Source organism: Cydia splendana, chromosome 4 (genome assembly GCF_910591565.1).
Source record: "Cydia splendana chromosome 4, ilCydSple1.2, whole genome shotgun sequence".
NCBI classification, from domain to species: domain Eukaryota; kingdom Metazoa; phylum Arthropoda; class Insecta; order Lepidoptera; family Tortricidae; genus Cydia; species Cydia splendana.
This window is the reverse complement of record NC_085963.1, coordinates 4,876,855-4,895,345: the sequence shown is the minus strand read 5'-3', so window position 1 is coordinate 4,895,345 and position 18,491 is coordinate 4,876,855. Positions and strand designations below refer to the sequence as shown.

The 18,491-nt window shown below is 38.0% G+C and overlaps 1 protein-coding gene across 1 annotated transcript in view; it reads left to right on the top strand.

Moving 5' to 3' along the window:
• The window catches only part of LOC134789724 (cytochrome c oxidase subunit 5A, mitochondrial), a 193,582-nt gene that overhangs the window by 43,079 nt on the left and 132,012 nt on the right, over positions 1-18,491 (top strand). The gene's annotated exons all lie outside the window — the stretch shown is intronic.

Below are 18,491 nucleotides of genomic sequence, written 5' to 3'. Positions count from 1 at the left end.
ATTTTTTAGAAATTTGGACACTATCAATAAATAAGTATCTACAAAATTATGTTTAATCAAACATTATTTATAGATAAAACGTATTTTGAGCGTTTTTACCCTGTCCGATCTGAATATCGGATGTCGGATACAATACGACTACAATGAAGCAAAAATAAAAAACCGGCCAAGTGCGAGTCGGACTCGCAAACGAAGTACCATTATCTATAAAAACGGTCACCCATCCAAGTACTGACCCCGCCCGACGTTGCTTAACTTCGGTAAAAAATCACGTTTGTTGTATGGGAGCCCCACTTAAATCTTTATTTTATTCTGTTTTTAGTATTTGTTGTTATAGCGGCAACAGAAATACATCATCTGTGAAAATTTCAACTGTCTAGCTATCACGGTTCGTGAGATACAGCCTGGTGACAGACAGACGGACGGACGGACGGACGGACAGCGGAGTCTTAGTAATAGGGTCCCGTTTTACCCTTTGGGTACGGAACCCTATTAGTAATAGGGTCCCGTTTTACCCTTTGGGTACGGAACCCTAAAAAGTGCGTTTTTATATATTTTTTTACACATTTACTTTACTTACCCTTAAAAAATAAGAACTTCATGCCATAGGGCATTTTCTAAGTCAACCCAACATCCGATACCGGTATATTGTGAAAACGCTCTAATATTATTCATTTGTAACCTAGTAGCAAAAAGAAAAAGAATAGATAGTATAGAGGGGTCCTGTCATTGTAAATTTTGTAGTCACTGTAAATTTACTGCCATCTATCGACACACGACTAAAACTCAAAATGAAAACGTATAAAGTTATCAAAAAATGTATATATATGGATAAATGATTTTATTATTTTTATATCATTTTGATCCCTGTTCATTCACTGATATCTATGTGTTAAAATTGTTAAATATGAAACGGTGTCGTCACGCCATCTAGCCGAGGATAGGCTAAAGGTAAGTGCGCCATCTATTCGAGAATGACTTTTGCTTGAATTCCGAGGCACGTTTTTTCCTTAGACTTTATTCGTCTTATACGAAGTTACATATGTCTTTGCTAGTAGGTACATATATACACGTCCGTTCCAATAATCTTACGACTTCTGCTATTATTGCAGGTTTATCTAATTGAGATCTAAGTACGTAGGTAACGTAAGTAGTTGGCGAAATATAAGGTTAAATTAATTTATGGTTTAGTGCCCAACCGAGAATTGAACCAATGGGCTGAGGTTAAAGTTTAACTGTTAAACTACGGTTAGTTGCATGTGTTCAATTGGTTTAATTAAGAAATCATGTTGTGTAGTTATTTCTCTAATGACTAACGGCTCGATTCGGGAAATGAATTAGATATGATACGAATTAGATACGATATAGTAAAGATATGTGACGTTCCACGGAAAAAGGTACCCTATGGCCGATAGATTTGGCTTTTACAGGACATTTAGCATGTAGGTAGTATAGAGTTCAATAAAAATGACAAATACCTAATCTTTAAATAAATATGACAAATTTTGTTATCATTTCACGTATAAGGCTTTTCATAAGTTACGTCATTTCAAATTAGGGGGGGGGGGTCTGGAGATCGGATGATGGTAGCATGACGTAGGAGGAAACGGGGTCATTCGAAGCATGATTTTTGGATGATTTTAGGGGGGGGTCAAATATCGTCAAAAATCGATGACGTCATTTATGGACAGCCCCCAATAAGTAAAATTACGATAGTTGATAATTAACTTTTAGTAATAGACGAGAAGAACTCTTTTTCCTTCAAGTACATACCATATTAAAATGCGAAAGCTCAGAAGGTAAAGAAATTGAAAATAAAACCGGCCAAGTGCGAGTCGGACTCGCGCGCGAATGGTTCCGTACCATTATGCAAAAAACGGCAAAAAAAACATGTTCGTTGTATGGGAGCCCCACTTAAATATTTATTTTTATTTTGTTTTTAGTATTTGTTGTTATAGCGGCGGCAACTGAAATAGCTACATCATCTGAAAATTTCTACGTCCCGTTTTTACCCTTTGGGTACGGAACCCTAAAAACAAAACCATCAGATTTTATTAGCACGCATTGCCCATTGTTGTGTAAAATAACAAAAAATAAAAATAAGAGCAGTTTATCAAATGTCAATGACCTAAGACCGGTTTTGGCAAAAGCACTGCCGATGCGAACAAGATTTTGGTTTCTTAATGTATACAAATAAACCGAAACCGTTAATTCTACCACCTGTAAGCATTTACAAAACATACAATATGTAATAAGTATGGGTATAAGAGTAACAGAAAAACGGAGCTTTTTTTTATTAATAAACTGATCGGCGATTGGCTCTAGTCACACCTGATGCAGATGGAGATTGAAGGCAGAGCCTAAGATGGAGCTCACCGGTTCTGTAATAGCCTATTCAATCCAGCTTTAAATATATAAGTACATTTACTGCTAGATACTCATTGATCTAGAATCCTGATCATAGATCAATGTTCCTCTACATTCTAGTGATAAATAATCCTTCGAATCCTTCTCTTGTGTTTTTTTTCCATCCTCAAAATTAAGTAGGTAATATGCAACGAGATTAGAATCATTAAATTATTTCTAGATTATAAGATATCTGATATGCCAACTGTCAGGAGAAGTTCCATATCTAGAAATGTAAGCAAATAATTATGTCTATAATCTGTACAAGCTGTTTATGGTTTATTGACTGCCTTCTAGTTCCTACTTCCATACTAATATTTTAAATGCGAAAGTCTGTCTTTCTGTCTCTCTGTTACTTTTTCACGCTTAAACCGCTGAACGGAGTTAGTTTAGGCAGAGATAGTTTGAGCCCCGGGGCCTTCCCCTAAAAACTATCCTGGTCTTACATAGTTTTTATGTCGGAAGCCATCCCTAAAGAGGGTGAAAATGGTGGAAATAAGAAAATTAATGAATGGCCTGTTAATTGGTGTAAGCAATAAGCATAATTATGCTCAAAATTATTGCCGTTAGATTTTATCCAGGCGCTATACTTACTAACTCTGTCTGTAACCTCTTCATGCTTAAACTGCTGAACTGATTTAGTAAGATGTTTTGTCATGGAGATACTTTGAGACCCGAGGAACGTGATAGGATAGTTTTTATTAATCATCATCATCATCATCACCCATCATTCCACGCAGACAAAGTCGCGGGCAGAAGCTATAATTTTAATTATAAGAGTTAATGATGATTGGGCTTTTTTTGAGGGACAACATACTGGTAGAAGAGCCGGCTGCAATATTTCGTACACGACACACATCACATCACTCATCATCATCATCATTTTTGGACATGACATCACGATGAAATGCACAATGGTTTCCCATAAAAGTGATGCTAAGTCCGAATTTGATAGTCTGTCACGGCGGAACTTGCCGAAAGTACGAAAAAGAAGGCCACCTCCGGTGCGAAAAAGGGGGCCTGATTTAACCCATCTGATACCGAAATAATAGTTATGGCAGCAGTTTTTACATGTAGACACAGAAAAGCGAAGTCTGCCAGTATTTTTTTGCCGGAAGTGCTTGGCAGACGCTCTCGAAGGTGACCATCGGGACCCCTAAATATACCCATCTGACACCAGCATGAAACCAATTCCAGTTGGTAAGTATGAACCTTCCTTTCAGGAATATATAAGTCTGCCAAGGCTTTTTATGCCGAAACACCTTGACAGACGAGATTATGTAAGCCACATCCGTGTTAAGCCTCAATAATAGAATTGTAGAGATTAGGGGTTGTGCACAAATCATGCGAGGTGTTTTCGGCTACTTTTTGACCCCCCCTCCCCCCTGGTGATATTTGGTGAGGTTTTTCGTTACCCCCCCTCCCCCACACACAACCTCACGTGTATTTTTTTGAAATTTTTTCATTCGACCTAATTTAAGAAAAATTGTATTGTATATAGAAAATCTTGTTTATTTTTCTATTTTCGTTAAATAGACTCGCTATTTTGAAGTGCAGAGTGAAGATTTATGTTTAACGAAACCGATAAAAAGTATCTACTCATGTGGTAGTGTGTAGAAAAATACACGTGAGGTTTCCTTATACCCCCCCTCCCCCAACGTGATCTATCGTGATTTTTTCGTGCCCCCCCCACCCCCTATCGAACCTCGCGTGATATGTGCACAAGCCCTTACGGGCATTACTGCAGGCTTATTTATTACTTTATGTTTATATTTGTATCTCCATTTTGGAATTCACGGGCCTATAAATCCCGGTCTTTTGATAGGCTTGCGTGGGGATATAGATCCAACACGTAGAGGCCCCTTGGAGAACTTTAATGTCATGTAGAACGCCTGCTGGAACCCGTTCACAGGTGCAACAATAAACACCCATGAACCAGTCTCAGCAGGCATTGGGACTATTGTATAAAAAGTGAATAGTATACCGGTCTATGGATTGAAGTTTGGGTGGACAATGAGACTGGGCTATTGTAAAGAGTTCGGACACCTGCCATAACAATGTTAACACCGTCATATTTGTATATATATAATAATTTCAGCCTATATACGTCCCACTGCTGGGCACAGGCCTCCTCTCATGCGCGAGAGGGCATGGGCTATAGTCCCCACGCTAGCCCAATGCGGATTGAGGACTTCACATACACCTTTGAATCTTCGCAGGTGTAAATGCAGGTTTCCTCACGATGTTTTCTTTCACCGAAAAGCTACTGGTAAATATCAAATGATATTTCGTACATAAGTTCACTCACTCATTGGTACGAGCCAGGATTTGAACCCGCGACCTCCGGATCGAAAGTCGGACGTCATATCCACTCGGCCACCACCGCCATCCACTCGGCCACCACCGCCATCCACTCGGCCACCACCGCCATTATTTGTATATTATTACGTTATTCATAACATATATTTACAATTATTAATATACACAATATAATTTGGGCATTAATTACCTGCTTATACTGCTTTTTAATGGTTTGCCTTAAGGTGCTAACGAATTAGCTACCGAGATTTTTACATGCTATTGTACATGCTTTTATCGCTGACTGTACTTTTCTTTTCACAGGCAACTAATACTCATCGAGACAATGGTCACCTCTTGTCTCCATCATGTCATCAGCTCGATGGTACCATAAAATTGCATTGTCACCCGACTTACATACATATGTGTATGCAAATTTTCAGCTTCATCGGAAACAGGTGAAAATAAATAAAAGCTAGAAAAAAAGAACTCGTTTAGATAGCACAAAATTTGAAAATGTGTCTTATAAACGTCACATTTTTATATTTTGACGTTTTAGGTAATCTTTCACTTTGGCACTGCAATGACAGTGGTGTTGAGTTAGCTAGGTCTGATTAGACCAATGCCTACGTGACTAAAACCCTGCAGGGTTACTGCACCCATTGCAAATATCTAACTCTTAAATTGACCAAGCACAACTAAAACAAATATCTCAACCCAAAACCAAACTTATTACCACCGTGCAAGGTCATAAATCGCTTGTACGTCGTGTTAGTTTATTCCCGTTACGTTCATTCGTGATTTTGTTAGTAATTGGCGCCTTCCCGCTTCGGCCCCTGCGATTTAATCTGATCGCATATCTCTATCAATTCAAATAGGAAGGTGTAAAAATGTTTCACGTGGTCTGTGGGTGAACATCAGCTAACGATGGGTACCATACCAGCTTGATGCTGTTATATGACCGGACATCGAAAAATTTTATAGCATTTTCGGTGCAGCGGGATGGTGTTAACGGACTCGGTATAAACAATTTCAACCCTAATGATTAATTAGCGTTAATTACGTTAATATTAAACCTTAATTTACCATTTCACTTGGAATTATCTATTACCAATTCCGTTAACTCCACTCCGCTGCACCAAAAATGCTATAAAGTTTACGATGTCTATATGACCCTTCATCAATAGTACCTATTCATGATTCGGATAGAAATAACATAAAGTTTTGAAGATTTCGAAAAAAGTATAACGGTATTTTTTTCTGTAATTTTTGTTTGTATTTGAGAGGACTAGAGGTGTCTTTCCCATCACGGAACAATGGTGTTCCGGACCTTTGGGAGGCGTGCGCGGAGCCGAAGCCAACACGTAGATCCCCTTTTGACACTTTAATGAAATGTAAGGGGTACACCGAGCGGAGGCTGCCCTTGCCCGTGTCATGGGACGCACGCAGAGGCAGCACCTGCCAGGGTGTAAGGACTATTGAGAGTTGATGGAATCTAAAATGAACTAGGTTATTGGGTGAAAGCGATGGACTAAGAACTGAGCTATGGGGTAAAAAACCGGACGCCTGCCTAATAAAACGGTATGCAATTTTATTTCCGGCAGACGGTGACTCGCCCTCACAAGATGATGGGCCCCCACAAAAAGCGACATCTAGGATGGCTCAAGGGCAACACCGGTGTGAGCGGCTCAGGGGTGTCGAGAGGTGTGCGCCGCTTTCTACCCAGTGGCTGTTAACAGCCACTGTGCCAACTCGCGTCTTATGCATATTTCACTTCCACCCCTGGAGCTTATAGCTCTAACGACTAGAGGTTATAATTATCAATCATAAAGTATGTTGCACTAAAAGTTTGCTCATTCCACGTGCCATAATCGTTATTAATAGTTATTATCATCATCATCAATGAATAGATACGTATTAAAGCTGCTTAAAATATAATACTGTAAGATAGTCAAAATTTTCGTGGATTAGTGTTATCGATCGTAAAGAAGAGTTCTAAGAAATAAGCGTAAATATTATGAATTCTTGAAACGAAGGTCGGTTCTATTTTAAAATTTTTTATGGTCTTTCCTGGTTTTGATACGACTTTGACGATTGTCTTGGTGACTGGTAAATATATTTCATTCTTTCATTCATTTCGCTGCACAGACAAAACATCCTTAGACTTAGCATAGTCGCGCTACCCCCTCTGCCACGCACACGGTAATTTTACTCCATGTTCGAGTCGAAAGTGTCTTTGTGTGACGTCCGTGTCTTTGAACGGACCAATCACGGCACGGGACTTTGCTCATCTCGTCCCGCGCACCCCCGCATTTTTGGCATCATCGGTTGCATGAAATAATTGCTCTAAACTCGGTCTAGAGGATTCCTAGTCTATGTTTCACTGACGCGCATCTCACGCACGCACGACCTTCAATTCATTTCGTATCGACCGATCGGTCAAGTCAAGATCAAGTTGATCAAGTCGTATCAAAACAAGATCAAACCCGTAACAAATGGTTAAATCAGAATCTGGCTCCAGCTTTTACTTAAGCACCATTATTTTACTGTATTACGGAGGTATGTGTATCATGTGGTGTGTAATCGTTTGTGTAATATATTCATAATTAATTATTACGGATAACAAGATATATATTGTAGAGTTAGACCAAGAAAAGTCTGCAGCGATTTTGATAGTCCACGCAGTGTATGTGTTATTTATACGTCATAATTTCATAGAAGTTTGACGTTTAAAATAACACTTGCACTGCGTGGGCTATCAAAATTACTGCAGACTTTTCTTGGTCTAAGTCTATTATCCAAGATTGGCATTTTGATAGCCCACGCAGTGTGAAATGTAATTTATACATCATAATTTCATCGAAGTTTGACGTTTAAAATAACACTTGCACTGCGTGGGCTACCAAAATCTCTGCTGACTTTTCTTGGTCTAACTCTATTATCCAAGATTGGCATTTCACTTTCGTAAGCAATACATAATTTAGGTAGTTCATGGTTTACACATTGCCAGTTTTAGGAGATACATATTTCTGATAGGATTGACAAATTTATTTATGCAGATACTTTCGTATAATGTTTCCTTTATCACGGCAATAAATAGGAACAATATGCGACAGTCGACAATATTAAGTACCTAAGTAGGTAATACATTTCTCTCTCTCTCACTTTCAAACTTAGTTCGACAAGACTACGATAGGTTGTTTCTGTGGCAACTGGCAACGATATTATGACTAGCGCCGCAGCTCGGCTTGTAAACGCCAAATGTTGTGATATCTAAAAAAAGACATGTCAAATTAGCTATTATATTGACGTACTCGTACTCGACGTCGTCATATCAAAAGTGTGGGTAATTAGCGTAATTGAAATAAGTCCTTCTGCCGTGCAGAATGGTGGAATCCCGCATTCATTCGCCTCCTGTTTTGTTCACACGGCGTCGCAAAATGGGCATTTTGCCTATGCTGTTGATTACGCGACCGAAATTACAGGACAGATAACTCAAAAAATTACGCTCGTGTAGCTTCACTCTTGAAAAAAACACGTTTAGTTAAATCAATTATCGCAGGAGCAATAATCCACTGATTATCCAAATTTCCGAAAAAAAAGCCGGCAAAAACATAAACGGAGCAGTTAGAGGATCCAACTGGGAGCTTACACATTGAATCGTCATTAGCTGCACGCACATAACTTTTTTACACAATGATTACTCACTCGATATAACCTCGGAAGTCCCCGGGTACTTCTCCAGGGGTACTGCCCTGGGTCTTATGAGAAAACACGTTATATATAAGTCGGGAAATTTTGGAGCTGATATCCGATAGCTCGATATAAATATAGGCACGTTTTTTAATGCACGCTATAAAAAATGCGAGCAGAACTTTAGAACGGCAATATATTATGTCCCCATCTAAGAAATATTTTGGTCTTATGGATCAATATGAAATCAACAATAAGGTAAGTGGACCTTCATGGCTGAAGGAGGCGCCGAACAAATGGCCGGGAGCATGGTGGCGCTACTGCGCCAAAATTAATTAAGGTCGAAAGGGAATTTTGGCGCAGTAGCGCCACCAGTAAGGAAACATTTTATTCATGATTTACGTATTTTGCATTTCAATAAATTCAAATATTAACCTGACTCTATGGAAAATCTGATGAGATCTGATGATGACACCTACTTTAAATTCACGGAAGTTCCACGAAGTGTAACAGATCAGAAATTTCCTAGTAGCAAAATTGTATCATTTTGTGGTAGATCACGTTGTCCTCCTGGCAAGATTTCCTTATCAACTATATTTCTTTCATAATGTGTTTACGTTTGTGAAGTCTCCGTGGATATACTGGATATCACTAGGAAGAACCTACTTATTTTCATTATCAATCCTCCGTACAAAAATTTGATGTGCGGATGAAAAACCGACACCGTGGCCATCCCATCGCTATCCCGCCGCGTCATAAGCCATCCGACACCACTACCCTCTCTACACGCTGGCCCATCTTAATGGGCCAGTACGTAATATGATGGCCCATCGTATAGATGAGGAATAAAAATTGTAACAGGTTATATATAGCAACTGCTATCACTAACCTGTGAGTAAGTACCTACGTCAAAACGGCAACAAATTTCTTGAGAATATGCAATCTTATCATTTCTATAAACATTTTTAAAAACATTGATTTCTCCATAAATATACGTATTCAGTAGTTCCTAAAATAAAATACAATCGTAACTGACTCATGTAGACAATTTTAAACCTGCGATTATCATCTGTGCACAGCTGTGATCACGTGACGTACACACATGTGAACAAATGTTATGACTTATACTTGTAGTAGGTACTGTGGCGTAGGCGTCCATCATGTGATACCGGTCATATGCTCGTGGGAATGTATAGGTATCGATTAGGTCACAAGCAAATCATATGAACCTGTCATTACCGAATAATTACCTAAGGAAGATATCGGTAAGATCGCTCCACTTTACGCTAAATAGTCCGGTTTTCCATCAACTCTCAAGTTCTTATATGCTCCACATGCTGGCAAACATCGCAAAATCAACCACTAAACAAACTACCAGATATTTTCAATTGTTACAATTAAATACAAAATTACTTAGTTATACTTAGAAATAAAAGGAAAAAACGTACTTAGAAAGTACAGTGCTCTAGAGTAAACGTGTCGTTTTCTGCACACTTTGTAGAACAACAAGGGCCCTCTTTCAGAGCATGACAAACGAAAATAATATTTATTCTTTTTTTTTTCTTTTTTTTATATTTGCGCGAGCTCCGGGTTGAAAACTGGCGAGAAACGGCACAGGACCATCAGTGGCGAGCAGTCGTGTTGGAAGCCAAGACACACTTTGGGTCGCTGCGCCAGAGGAGTACGTAGTAAAGGGGCCCACTGATTAACAGTCCGCCGGACGGTATCGGCCTGTCAGTTGTTCGGAACTGTCAAAATTTTGTTTTAACTGACAGGCCGATACCGGCCTGCGGACTGTTAATCAGTGGGCCCCTTAAGTAAGTATTTATCCCTGCCCCCGCCTTAAGATCCCTTATAGGGATAAATTCGCCTTTGTACATTGTATATACATACATATTTTGTTTTTATTGTGTTTGTAATCTGTCTTATTTACAATGAAGTGTTTATACATAGGTACATATTTATTATTGCTATATTCATTTCCTAAATGTAAAACTAAATCGACTTATACCTTAATATAAAATAATATTTTATGAAGTGTAAAATGTCCAATTATTTCGCGATGTTCCTTCAATATTATTTATATTTTTGACGTGTAAGTAGGTAGCTAGTAGGTACATTAGGTACGAGCACACACTCATCACATCACAATATGTGAAATGTTCCTTAAGGAGCCCACTGATTAACAGTCCGCCGGACGGTATCGGCCTGTCAGTTGTTCGGAACTGTCAAAATTTTGTTCTAACTGACAGGCCGATACCGTCCGGCGGACTGTTAATCAGTGGGCCCCTTTAGTATCTAACACGTACACGCAGTTGTCACGTTACACAAGCATTTGTATTGAACGCCTACAAATTATTGTCCTATAAACATGCTCCTCTGTATAATTACTGCGGAATATTTTACAGTAACTTATGCTAGGAAGTCGATACTCATTTAACAATGTGTTATGATTTTGATACGGACTTGGCTATCGTCTTAGCGCCACTTGTATCATCCCACTAACCTGGGGTTAACCCGTTAAACCGTTAACCCAATGTGAAATAGTACTGGTAACCATAGTAACTCCAAGTTTAACCGGTTAACACCGGGTTAGTGGGATGGTGCAAGTGGCGCTTAGTGATTTACTCGCATGAGTCACACATACCTACATCTCACACACGACTTTCTCTTTATTTCGCATGGACCAATCAGCATTAAACAACACGCAGGCGTATCCTGATTTTAATAACAGGTTATGAATTATATCTGGATTAATTAGGGATCTGATCTGTCAGTGTCAAAAGTGACGTTTTTGATTGAAGAAACGCTGCTGGATGGTTAAACATCGCGAGCGCGGACTTTAGGCCGAAGGGTGTTGTATTTCGGCGGTTGCGTTGTAATCTGCCGAATCCTACACCGGAACACACTACGCAACAGAAACCGTGTCGCTGAAATGATTTTTATCTATTAAAATAAGGTCTTAACCGTAACAAATTGATAAATCTGAATCGAGCTCTAGATGTTTTCCTCGCATTGTAAGAGCAACTAACTTAACTTTTGACTTTGCAAGGCATTTAATCTTATGGGTTGGTATTAAATAGTATACCAACCAAAGTAGCAAGGCGGGTTTTATTTTATATAAACGAGTTAAGCATATGAAACGATGGGTTCATCCTCTATCTCTTATCCAAGTAGTTAGCCTTTTATAGGTGGTGTTAAAAATTTGCCTAATTTCCAAGAATCCGTAAAAGATATCTATGGATAAAAACTATCCTTTGTCCTTGCTCTGGCCTCAAACTACATATTTCCATATCAAATTTCATCTAAATCGGTACAGCAGTTTAAGCGTGAAGAGGTAACAGACAGCCAAACAGTTTATTTCGCATTTATAAAATTAAATACCTAGTGATAGTTACAAACGCTGAAATAAATCTCATATACTAATAAAAAGTGTAGGCACCTGCCGCGATAGCTGGTTTGTTTCCAGCCTGGGGCACTGGAGGCCTTGGTCACTTTTTTTTTGTATTCATATACTATTTATTTCAGTTTATAATTTATTTGTAAATAACGCTTTTAAGCAACATTCTTCTCAGAAGAAACAATTATTAAGTAACAAACGAATAGCTGTAGACAGTAGATAAGCGCATCTATTAGTTATCTATGAAACATTAGTGGCGCCTAACTAATCGCAATGTTATTTCGGGACTACGTGCCAGCTTGAATGTACCAAGCGGAGCAAAAGGATCGATATGCGCAGTTTTCAATACGATACGACTGCAATTCGATTCCGTCTCGATGGTACAAACTGATGCCACTCCTATCGCTGTTTTGTAAGCTAAGATTGGATGGCCTGTAGAGACGATCAAATTATAATGGACTTGTGCTTCCACGTCACAAGAACACGGATAAAATCAGTGTCGTATCCACCAAAACTTAGCAGACTTGAAAGAACCCGGAAATGGCATCTTAAGCTCCATTTAGACGGTTCAAGAAAGCTCCGGAACCTCCGGCCCGGCGACGGCCCGGTCTAACGTGAGTCATTCTTAACACAGACAAACGATACACTTTGTCGCTAAAGGTGACATTTGGATGCCAACTGCAGCTGCGTCGGATTTCCATCGGATGATATTGCTATCATAATCGCGGCAGTAATGCGACGGCGAACATCGCTCGTTATATCAAATAAATTGACAGACAGAGCGGCGACATCGACATCATCGCCGCAACAGTAATGTCGCAACAATAATGCAGCTGCAGTTGACATCCGAATGTCACCCTAAAGGTGACAATCCATTTCCAACGACAGCAGCACTACCATTCATTTTACCAATTTTATTATGGAAATTGACAACAAAACCGACGCGTTCGTACTAGTAGGTAGTGCAGCTGCGGTCAGAAATGGAATGTTACCCTAAAGCGGTGCAGAGTTACTTTACTTAGATGAACTATAGGTGAGATTGTTTTACGTAATACCTAATAAAAAGCACTGGGCGAGTAGCCAACGTGCCAATCGTTATTAACTCTCCGTAGCGTATCGTAGTTATTGCTCTCTATCACTATCACTCTACTCCACTAGTGCGACACGACATTAGCATTTCGTTCGCTACGGAGCGTTAGCATGTTGGCTACGCACCCAGGTGCTCGAAATGATTAGTTAAAAGATTTTAAAGTGTTCCTTATATGAACGTTGTTAGCTGTATACGTCGCGCAGTATCCTGAAGGGCTAGCATGGCTTCTGTTTATGATGATTATTTTGACACCCTTTAGTAGGTAAGTCGCGGTACTTACCTCTGTACCTGATGAGTAAAGGTGGCAATTCATAGAAAAGAAAAAGGAAAAGTGGAAATTTGAGTGATTGTTTTTTTAGTATCGTATGCGAAACGTCAGCTTACTTTAGAAATAATTTACCTAATGGTGCAAGTTGGCAACCAAACCCTAAAAATTAAGATGACTAATTTTTTGGTCGATAAGATAACTCGGTTACCATCGATAAGATCTGATGTTTGGATGATGATAACAATATGAAGCCGATATTCGAGACGGCAACCGCGAAAATCGATAACTAAAATTTTGTTATCTGCCCCTCCCTTTTGAAGATGTTAAAAATAAATTTCATGCAACTTTAAAATCGGCGTCGCGATTCTTATGTATTAAGTAAGTTAAACGCAAGCGATCCCTTAAATTTGTATTTTACCGTCCAATTTGGATTAACCGCTTGTCTATGCGCTTGTGTATGATAAAGACCCAGACCGAATTTTTAGTCATCTTTTTGCATTTTTTTCTGCTCTATAAAGGATGACTCACGCTAGACCGGGCCGAGGCGTCCGACATGTCATTTTCTATGACGGCTGATCGGTGATCACGTGGAGCTTTCCATAGAAAACGAAGCGCTGGAAGCTCCGGCCCGGCCCTGGCCCTGTCTAGCGTAAGTTATCCTTAATACAGCATAACCAAGGTTTGAAACCCACGATTTTTGACCACCACACACTTATGAAAGGTTAACAAAGCCAAAAGAATTTTAGACGGAAAGTTACAGAGCGCTCGAATTCATCTAGGTCACAGGTCCCCACTAATTCAAGTACTAGCCAGACATGATGTTAGCCCTCATCACAGCTGAGACCCAGCACGTAGATCGTCTAAGCGGGCCAGGTCACAAGATTTCGTTGCGACACACTTATTTAATTACTACAAGGCGGGTGACATGTCAGCAGAACTGAGCTTGTCTATTAATTAAAATTATTTCGAAGAGCTTGGATGTCTGACCTCGCCCATTTCCCTGACAACGCTGGAGCAATCACAGAAATAAAGAAAACTTTTATCTTGGAAATGGAAAATTTCTATAGGTACCTATACAAAAAATGTTTTAGAATGTTTTTCTTACATTGAAAATTTTGCAATATGGAAACTTTCCGTCGGAAAGTTTCTCACATCAACCTATGAGTTACGACTCCTTCATAAAAAAAACATCCAAATCCAGTTACTGTGGTACATCTTAATTGTAAAGTGGTAATAGTATTTATGAGCTTAGCGCGGTCACCCCGCTGCCTAATAGCCAAAGTGACAATCGCTTGCGCAACGATAGCGAAACGCTTTGTGTCTCTTTATCACTTTTCCATGTGCGACAGTGACGTTTCGTTCGCTACGGAGTGTAGGTATACGATTGACATGTTGGATACGCACCTTGGCGCCTCCAACTCCTCCAAGCCGTAGGAATTTCCGTGCGACTAGAGGTATAATGTAATGGCTCCTCTACACGATGCGCCAACGTCGGCCAATCCAAGGGACGCATTTATGCGTTAGAGGGAGCAAGTGATATTGCTATCTCATTCTACCGCATAGCTGCGTCCCTAGGATTGGTCGACGTTGGCGCATCGTGTAGAGGAGCCATAAAGGAGAATCAGTAAAACATTGTATCCATGAAAATGAGTCACATCTCTATTTACATTATTTATCAGTTTGATCTAAATGGATTCAACTCGAAAATGTACTTTTCGTATTGATAAATAGAAGGAGTAGGTACTACTTATAGCCCTTATAGGTAGTCGAGTTCTAATAATAGTTTTCCTTTCAAATTTCCCAATGACTGATTCGATCCTCTAAAATAGGATTTTCCAATATTTTGCAGCTAATTGCTACGAGCAAATCTTATAAACCCCTTATCAACCAAACCAAGCCTATATATATACATAAGGACCGCATTTCACTTACAAGTATAATTATTCGTACACGCGCGTTGTTCACACATTTAGCACTCGCTTTTCGTGCATAATTAAAGAAAATGCGTTGTTTATACAGTCGGTATACAAATAAATGCCCGCTCCACTACATACGAAGATTATACAATCACATGCCTTATAAGTTGCATTGCATGTAAGTATGCATGTTTTTTATTTTAAGTTAAGCACTTTATTAGATTTGTAGTTTAAAAGATTTTTTCTTGAAAAGTAATTTACAATCACCAAAATAACAACGCATCAAAAGATGATACCTAATCTTGCATCATTCTCGAATGAGATATACATAGGTATAGGGTAGGTGCGTTAGATTTCGTCCAATTATAGGAGTTGCCAACTTTAAAATGCGAAGAATTCACACAGCGTTGTTGACAATAGAGTGGACGATATTGAAAAACTAATGTATTTGATGTATGTCTCTCTGTAAATGTTTTATTGAGGTTGTGCAAGAAAGAGGATTTGTATTGTATTGTATTCTATTTAAAATAAAATAAAATCACCAAAGGTAATAATTATTAGCCTAGCTATTTGGGTTTCTGTCCGTCCGTGGACGCAACCTAAATAAGTAGGTACCGTAAACCGGGGTTACTTTGATTTGCGGGTCGACTTTGATAACAACTTCCCTCCGCTACTAAAGTGCTTGTTTTAACGAGTTGAAAAATACCTTCGCAGTTATTTTTTCTTCATTGGCAACACTGATAGTTGCTTAACCACGTAGTAATCGGATGCGAGTGTAATTATTAATATTTCGTGTAGAATAAAAATATTAATGGTGGGTACGCTTTTCTTCCTGGTTTTCTTGGTTGAAAAACTTTGACTGTATTTGTGCCAAATGTATTAAACGTGTAATTTTATAGTGTCTTAAGTTAATCAGTGTTTATTCGTGAGTTAATAAAAAAATACCCGAATTCGACAACCTACACATGCGCACGTAGCCGGGGAATCCATGGGTCGGGGTGTCTTTGGTCACTTATACGTGGTGAAATTGATCAAAATATTAAAGTAAAACCATGAATTATTTTGGCAGCTTACGATTTTTTTATGTATATTTTTCAATAGTTATATAATAAATAAGTATCGTTTGAGTCAGTGCAAGAGGAAGAGGATGTAAAATTATTAGTTTGTATGTAGAAGTTGATCTCCGGAACTGCTTATCTGATTTAAAAGATTCTTTTACCCTTTTTTATTGTATGGAATTAACTTTCTGGGTGGAAATTGGCTATATTTTATCCTGCGGCTTTGATTTAGGTTTTTTATCATACGTGCGTGAGGCCACCAGCCCACCAGGGTATTAATTCTACAATAAATAATAATGCATATTCTTTTATAGAAACAATGCCAGAGATTACAAAAAAAAATCGAGTAACGAGACTACAAAAAATACCAAGAAGAACAACTCAATGATGCACTTGAAAAAATAGTGGCGGGCTTAAAATCTATTCGTGTGCCATGGAACGCATACAATATTTTATATAGAACTTTATACAATAAGTATAAAGGCAACATATCAAAGGCACAGACCAAATTTACTGAAACGGAAAAGCTTGCAATTCAAAAATCTGTTGCTAAGTGCGATGATAAGTTAAACCCCTACGTTATTTATAGTAAATGATCTAATAAGCGCTTAAAGTTATTAATTTGTATCATTTGGTATGTTATCAAAGTAACCCCACAACTTAAAAAAATATATAACTTAAAAAGTACTTAACAAATTTTTATTTTTTTATTTTTTACGGGCTTATTAGCGGGTCTACTTTAGATTGTCAGCAGAAAAAGTAGTGGTTTCAAAGTAACCCCATTCTCAATATAACTTTGATCACGTTGTTTTTATTTTTTTCTGAAAAAATTATAAGTCCTAATTTTTTTTTATTTGGCAGGCTGAAAGAAGAGAAAAAACCGATTATTATATTTTTATTTCATATTTTTACGTATATTAGGATCGTCGAAAAATGGTGCCAAACTCTAAAATTGATCAAAGTATCCCCGGTTTACGGTACTTCATAAAATTGGTACTTATGACAGTTCTCGTCCACTAAATTTCTCTAATAAAATTGCTTTAAAAAACCTTTATAAAATTGATAATTTTTGGTTTTATTATACTAAGTAGGTATACAGACGTGATAAAAATATTACTTAAAATAGCTATAACAGTTAATAAACTGACCATGAACATTTCCCTCCTAAGCTTTTCTTGGTTTTATGACCTCGGATGCGAAGCTGCAACTAAAATGTTTAATTTTTATTTGGCTACTTGAACAGATTAGAATACAAGAAAAACCATGAAAAATAGAGCAAATGTTTGGGCAGTGAAATGGAGTACTAATTATATAAATAGGTATTATAAATATGGAAAAATGCTGGTCATAACATTTTTTGTTTCTTTACAGTCCCATAATCATTATTTATTTGATAGTTAGGTATTATTTAAAAAAAGTCGATTAAAATGAAAACAAGAATGATGAGTGGAATAATCATATGAGTCGTAAAACATATACTGCCAGATAAAAGGCCACTTTAGGCACTTTTAGTCAGTATTTATCTTTAATGAAGTTAGTTTATTGCTTGCGTGCTATAAAAATGAGAGCTTCAAAGGAACTAAACAAAATCAAGGAAAATATTATATTTTACCGTTCAATAGAGGAAGACAATAGTGTTTTTACATCACCTATTCGGAAAAGGGCTTTTTCTTCCCTGCTAGGAGGGATCAAACTAGCACTTTTCTTCCCTGCTAAGACGGATCAACGTGTAAATTTTCTGTTCTACGACCTGATTATTTTCTTTTATGCATACTATTTTTTAAACCTAAATCATATATTGAAACATAATAATTTCCTAATAAGTGAAGTGTAAAGCAGTAAGTATGTGTCACATGGTAGCAAAATTATTTCCACCTTGGGCGTTAACACTTGAACAGGTCAGGGGGACGATTTTTGAATTTCGACCGCTCGATTTCGTGTATTTCGTTCAATAATATCTCCACTACTAGGCATTTAAATTCTACTAATAGAATTGAAAACGAGTGGTCAATACCACTCGATTCCAAATTTCTATCGCTCGTATTTCAAAAATTAGCATTTCGCCGTTTTCCACCGATTTTCGAGTGACGAAATCGAGCGATCGAAATTCAAAAATCGCCCCCCAGGTCGTGTCACTACGATCAGGATATTATTTTAAAATTTTTCGTTTCGTTCAGGATTCAATGTACGCCCTCGCCGTAAATATATAATTTTTTTCCCTTTTGACACAATCTATTATTACATTTCATTTTTTTAACATTAATTATGACTTGCTGAAACGTACCAACGTATCCTTTATCTTATTTTTCATGACATAGTTAAAATGTGTTAGTAATAAATGTTTAACCGCCTTTAGCTGAAA